Raw genomic sequence first — 6934 nt, forward strand, 5'->3', positions numbered from 1 at the left:
GTCAGTCCATAGGGTTGGAACAGACTTGACAGCTTCTAACAACAACAACAACACAAAGAATGTCCATTAAAACAAAAAATGCAAATAGGTAAGAAACAAAAGATGCTCAACCTCACCCAAAATTTAAAAATTGCAAATGAAAGCAATAACGTATCACATTCTAAGTATCAGATTATTAAAAAAATAGTTGCCTTTGAGTTGATTCCCACTCATTTATGCAAGCCCATATGTGTAAGAGTAGAACTGGGTTCCATTGAACTTTCAAGGTCTAATTTTCAAATTTAGATCAGCAGGTCTTTCTTTTGAGGCATATCTGGATGAACCTGAACCATCAACCTGTGATTAGAAGTCAAGTGCATTACCAGCACCATTTGGGACTCCTAAGCATTGGTTTACAAAAAAATAAAGAAAAGAAAGAAAAAGAAAAAAATGGACTTTGGCAAGTGTGTGGGTAAAAAGCAATCTCATACTCTGGTACTACAAATTTAAATTTGTATAATCTCCTTTTAAGGGTAATTTGTCAATATCTATCCTCTTACAAAATATGCTCATCCTTTATACCAATTCTATTTTTAGAAACTTATAGAAGTTTAAGAATGTATAAAGCTATATATAGGTGTTCCTGTTTCAGCATTTTCTGTTATAACAATACAAATGATTTTTATAAATATATTTATATAGATAAAGATCTAGAAGAATATACACAATATTGATAAAAGCTTGCTAGCACTATTTGAAGCATTTATGGGTTTGCCTTACATTCTATCTATATAAATAAATACATGTCTGAGAGCATATTAGAAATATCAGTATTCACTGATTGAAAATACAATCTACAAAGAATATTTTCTAACATTAATAATCATGTATAATTATGAGTATATATGATAAAGAATATTCCTTTAAAATATATGAAGAAAAATATTTAATTAGAACCCTAAAAGTAGATTTTTTTTGAAATGCTATGAAACCTTGGATTATACACCAAAATAAAGAAAAAAAATCCTTACCACTGTATCAACAAATAGTGTTGGGATAAAAGGAGAAAATTTTGACATTTACAGAGATTTAATTTTACTTAGATCCGTAATCAGATCCCCTGGAAGCAGCAGTCAGGACCTCAAACCACATATTGCATTAGGCAAAAGATGTCTTTAAAGTGTTAAAAAACAAAGATGTTATTTTGAAGACTAAGGTGCCCTGACTCAAGCCACAGTGTTTTCAATTGTGTCAAATGCATGCAAAAACAATAAATAAAGGAGGCCGAAAAATAATGAAGAATACTAAATATCAGGCAAAATGGAAGACTAGGCAGCCATACTACAGAGACCCACTATGGCAAAGACATAGAGGCATGAGAGATCAAATGAAACAGATTCTGATGATAATCCTGAAACCCTGAGTATATGTAGGAGGAAAAGACAGACAAGTAGATTAAATACCAACTAGGAGAAGAAGCTGAGTACCAACAAACAAGAAAGGGAACAGGGTATTGAATTGTCAACTGACCTGACATGGCATGGCTATCTTTTAAAAAAAAATCATTTTATTGGAGGCTCGTACAACTGTTATCAAAATCCATCCATACATCAATTGTGTCAAGCACATTTGTACATTTGTTGCCATCCTCATTCTCAAAACATTTTCTTTCTACTTGAGCCCTTGGTATCAGCTCCTCGTTTTTACCCTCCCTCCCCACATCCCATCCTTCATAAACCCTTGGTAATTTATAAATTATTATTATGTCAGCTCTTATACTGTCCAATGTCTCCCTTCGCCCACTTCTCTGTTATCCATTCGCTAGGGAGGAGGTTATATGTAGATCCTTGTAATCATTTCCCCCTTTCTACCCAACCTTCCCTCCACCCTCCCAGTATTGCCAGTCTCACCACTGGTCCTGAGGGGTTCATCTGTCCTGGATTCCCTGTGTTTCCAGTTCCTGTCTGTACCAGTGTGCATCCTCTGATCTAGCCAGATTTGTAAGGTAGAATTGGTATCATGATAGTGGGGAGGGGGAAGCATTAAAGAACTAGAGCAAAGTATGTTTCATCATTGCTACACTGCACCCTGACTGGCTCATCTCCCTGTGTCCAGTTGCCTACAAATGGGCTTTGTGTCCCTACTCCACACTCCCCATCATTCACAATGATATGATTTTGTGTTCTTTGATGCCTGATACCTAATCCCATCAATAATTCCTGATCACACAGGCTAGTGTGCTTCTTCCACGTGGGCTTTGTTGTTTCTCAGCTAGATGGCCACTTGTTTATCTTCAAGCCTTTAAGACCCATGATGCTATATCTTTTGACAGCTGGACATCATCAGTTTTCTTCACCATATTTGCTTATGTACCCACTTTGTCTACAGCGATCGTGTTGGGAAGGTGAGCCTCAATCATGGAGTGCCAGTTTAATAGAACAAAGTGTTGTTTTATTGAGGGAATACTTGAGTAGAGACCCAATGTCCATCTGCTACCTTAATACGAAACCTATAAATATATGCACATAGATAGATCTATTTTCCCACCATCATATATAAATATATTTACATATGTACATGCCTGTATTTAGACCTCTATAAATGCCCTTTGTCTCCTACTTCTTTCCTCTATTTCCTTTTACTTTCCTCTTGTCCCGCTATCATGCTCAGCCTTCACTTGGGTTTTAGTAATTTCTCTAGGTTACATTGTCTTTGATCAAGCCCTAACAGGCCTCTTATACCCTCCTCGCCACTGATTTTGGATCACTTGTTGTTACCTTGTCCCTGGGTTTGTTATCACCACTTCCTTTCCCCCACCTCCTCCTCTCCCATATCCTTCTGGAACCATCAGGTCCTGTTGTTTTCTCCTCCAGATTGTTTATCAAGCCTATCTTATTTAGATAGACCTGCAGAGATAATATTCACAAAAACAAGACAGAGCAAAACAAAGGAACAAAAGAAAACAAAACAACAAAAACCAATGATAACAAAAAAGAAATGCCTGTAAATATTTCAAGATCTGTTTTTTGGCCTTTAGGAGTGTTTTCTAGTAGAGTTTGATGGGGCTCCATGCCCTGGCCCCAAAGTATATTGCCTCAGGACTTCCTTGCTCTGCTCTCCTTGCTGTTCTGTTGCACGCCCTTAATGATTTGCCTTGGCGAGGTGGGGTCAAACTGGGCGCACTTCCCAAACTGTGTCTCCAGTGTTGCCCCCTGTAGGGCTATGGTTCAGTGAGGGTTGTTGTGTCTCATAGTGGGGCTGGCCATATGGTTCTTTCTGTGCACTGGCTGCTCTGAGGAGGGATATCGTCCTCAAGGCTTGGTGGATCAGGATGTGCTCCACTCTCTCTTCCTCCCCCTTCATTTGCTCCCGTGTGCTCTGATCAGACAAGTCCCTCTCCCTGGGCTGTACCTTCTGTGCTGTCCTCTGAAGTGAAATCTTCTCTGGGGAGTGGTGTCTATCCACGTATTTGGGATTGGGGCCAGCCCCTCAGACCTCTCCACTGGTTCCCTGCTTCATGCCGGCATGTTGCATTCACATCTTGGAGCACTAGGTTGAAGTCTGGTCCCTTTTCCCTGTGGAGATATAAACAATATCCTCCCCTTGGGTGGGTTAGTGCCCTGTTCCCCCACTACGCATTTCTTTTTTTTTCTTTCCCCCTCCTCCTTTTTAGTTGGCTCCCATATGTATCCCTAGATTTGGTCTAGTCCCTGGGCACGGCTATCTTAAACTTTACAAACAGCATTCTATTCAGACAGTGTATGTCCTGACAACCCAAATGCACACCTCATGACAGGTACCAAGAAACCTGGGATGTTCCCTTATTCCTTACACCCTCCTGGTAACCAAAACGTAGCCACTCCTCACCCTCACCAACCCAACAGTCCATGACACTGCTCTGCTAAGCTTGTGCACTTCCTAAGATTGGAGCCAAGCATTTGTGGATACAGCTCCTAGAGTACCACCCCAAAGTTTGGAAATGCATGAATTCCATCTCATTCAGTCAACAGAAATGACAATAGTAATCTACTCTTGGGCAAGCAAGAACTCCTTCCATAATTAGCTACCCTGTCCCCAGCTGCCCTCTGAACCCCCAAGAGTTCCTTCCAGGAGCAATGACTCTGACCTCAGCCACCTTCTGAGATGGTATAAACTATTTCTATTTCAGGTTCCTTGACTTCAACCTCTAGGATGGCAGGAACACCATCTCTTACTGGGCATCCTACCTTCTCACCCCTCCCTTTTTACACTCAGTGAGCTCCTTGGCTGACAGGAGGTGTCAACCAATACTGCCCTCCTCAGTATTCTCCTCTCTGATACCTGTCCCATGTGAGTTTTCTCCATTCTTATTTCCCCATCCCTTGTTTCTATCCTTTCTTATTCTGCTTTCATTTCTTTTCTTCTATTTCTCTTAACTTCTGTCCCTCACTTTTCTCTTAATATTTTTCTTTATAATTTTCTCTTTTGCTCGCATCTTTAAGTTTTGCTTATTGCATTTTTCTCTTCCCTTGTTTTTATTTTCCCTTTTTAGTTATTGAATTATGTTTCCTTGCTTATTTCCCCAGATGTTTTTTCCCTTTATTAGTTTCTTTCACTATTGTTTGTTTTTATTTTCTCTCTTGCTAATTTTTTTTTTGCTTGTCTCACCTGACAGCAGACAACAACCATATACCTCCTAGTCACATCCATATCTCCTCCAGCACTACCTACTTGGCAAGGACCACTACTTGCTTTTGTAACACTTGGTCAACAATAGCAGCCAACTGTGCTATATGAAGAGTGAGCAGAGAACTACACATACCAATTCAGGAAATAGGGAATGAATGCCTAAGAAAACACCAGCTTATAATACTCAATAACATATGGATACAACAATCTCACAGTGTCTTCAACAATCACCAACAATTGACTATAGATATAACATCACCACAATATCTCAGAGACAACAGGAAATTTCAGGTCACATAAAGAAATAAGACAGGGTGGTTAAAAAAAGTGTCCAAGTACAGACCCAGAACATTTTTATCGAATAGATGGCATTGGAACAACCTGAAAAGGAATGTAAAAGAATGATATTTAGGAACTTTCAGTGGATATAAAGATAAGGAAAATTGAAAATGAAATCAAGGAAAACAAAAACATTTGAATAATTCAGGAAAAAGCTACTATAATGAACTGACAAAAATAAATGAAAAATTAGAAACCATACAAAAACAGCAAATAGAAGTTTAAACAACTTTTTAAGATTTCAGAAGTAGATAATATTTTCAAAGAGCAAATTAGTAGGATTGAATCAATGGAAGGATGAATTGGTGAGCTTGAAGGCAAATCTTGTAATACTAACATGTAAGAACAATAAGAAAATAAGATGGAAAAAGAACAATAAGAAAATAAGATGGAAAAAATAGAAAGCAGTGAAATTATGTAGGACACCATCAAGATATATAACTTATGTGTGATCAGAATTCCAGAGAAGGAAGAGACAAAAACACAGAGAAAAATGTCAAAGATTTGCTGGAAGAAAATGTTCCCTAACATTAAATAAAGTAAGCTATAAATTTTAAAACAGTGAGTTCCAAACCAGAAATATCCCACAAAGAAAATCATCATATTATAATCATACTTTCCAAAACCAAAGACAAAGAAAGAAACCTGAGAACAGCAAGGATAAACTTAAAGTTACCAAAAAAGAAACCAATAAGAAAAAGATCTGGTTTCTCCACAGAAATCATATAGATAAGAAGGCAATGGGATACCCCAGGACCAGTGGGGAGCATAATTGTCAGCAGATAGATCTGGAATTATGTATGTTTTTTCTTTTTCTTTTGTTTGGTCTATGTTTTTCTTGGTTTGCCTACTTCCATAAGATAGGCATGGGAATCAAGCTCAAAGAGAAAACAATGGGACTGATGGTCCCAGGGGGAAGTGAGAGGGAAAGAAGGCAGGGGAAGGGAGCAGTGAGAAAACAATGCCATGGATGGGGGGAGGGGGACAACTAGGGAATTAAAGTCAACAACAAGGAGGACTTAGAGATCCTGGGGATGTTGAAACAACAGCAATCTAGTTGAGAGGAAATACTAAGAGGAAGAAGAAAGTTGAGCATGATAGTGAGGCAGGAGGAAGGTAAAAGGAAACAGAGGAAAGATCTAGGAAGCAAAGCTATGGATAGAGGTATAAGCATAGTTGTGTACACATGCAAATATATTAATTCCTAAAAAAAGAGGTATTGGCCTTTATATATATATATATATATATATATATATATATATATATATATATATATATATATATATATATATATATATATATATATATATATATATGGCAATACACTGAGGTAGTGGACAGACTTTGAGCCTCTGCTCATCCCTCCCTCAATACAAGAACACTTTGTTCTAACAAAATGGTATTCTTTTATGCTCACCCTCCTAGCACAATCACTGAAAACAAAACGGGTACATAAGCAAATGTGGTGAAGAAAGTGGATGCCCGCTATTAAAATATATAGCGTCTGGGGTCTTAAAGGCTTGAAGATAAACAAGCGGCCATCTAGCAGAGAAGCAAAAAGCCCACATGGAAGAAGCACACCAGCCTGTGATATCATGAGGTGTCATTGGGACCAGTTAACAACCATCAGAAGACCCATAACAAACAACCAAACCAAAACCATATTGTTGAGAATGAGGGGAGTTGGAGCAGAGAACCAAGGCCCATCAATGGAACATCCCCCCACAGAGGGGTCACAGGGAAGGGATGAGTCAACCAAGGCACAGTAAAGCACCAATGAAACACAAGATTCCTCTGGTTCCCTGAGGCTTCCTTACCCCTCACTATCATGCCCCAGTGCTGCCTCTCACTTCGGACTAGACCAGAGCATGGGCACAGGTACAGATAAGACATAAGAGCTCAAGACACACAGAATCCAGGAACAAGAATGGGATAAACAATACCAGAA

The sequence above is a fragment of the Tenrec ecaudatus genome, chromosome X (genome assembly GCF_050624435.1).
Source record: "Tenrec ecaudatus isolate mTenEca1 chromosome X, mTenEca1.hap1, whole genome shotgun sequence".
Classification (NCBI taxonomy): Eukaryota; Metazoa; Chordata; class Mammalia; order Afrosoricida; family Tenrecidae; genus Tenrec; species Tenrec ecaudatus.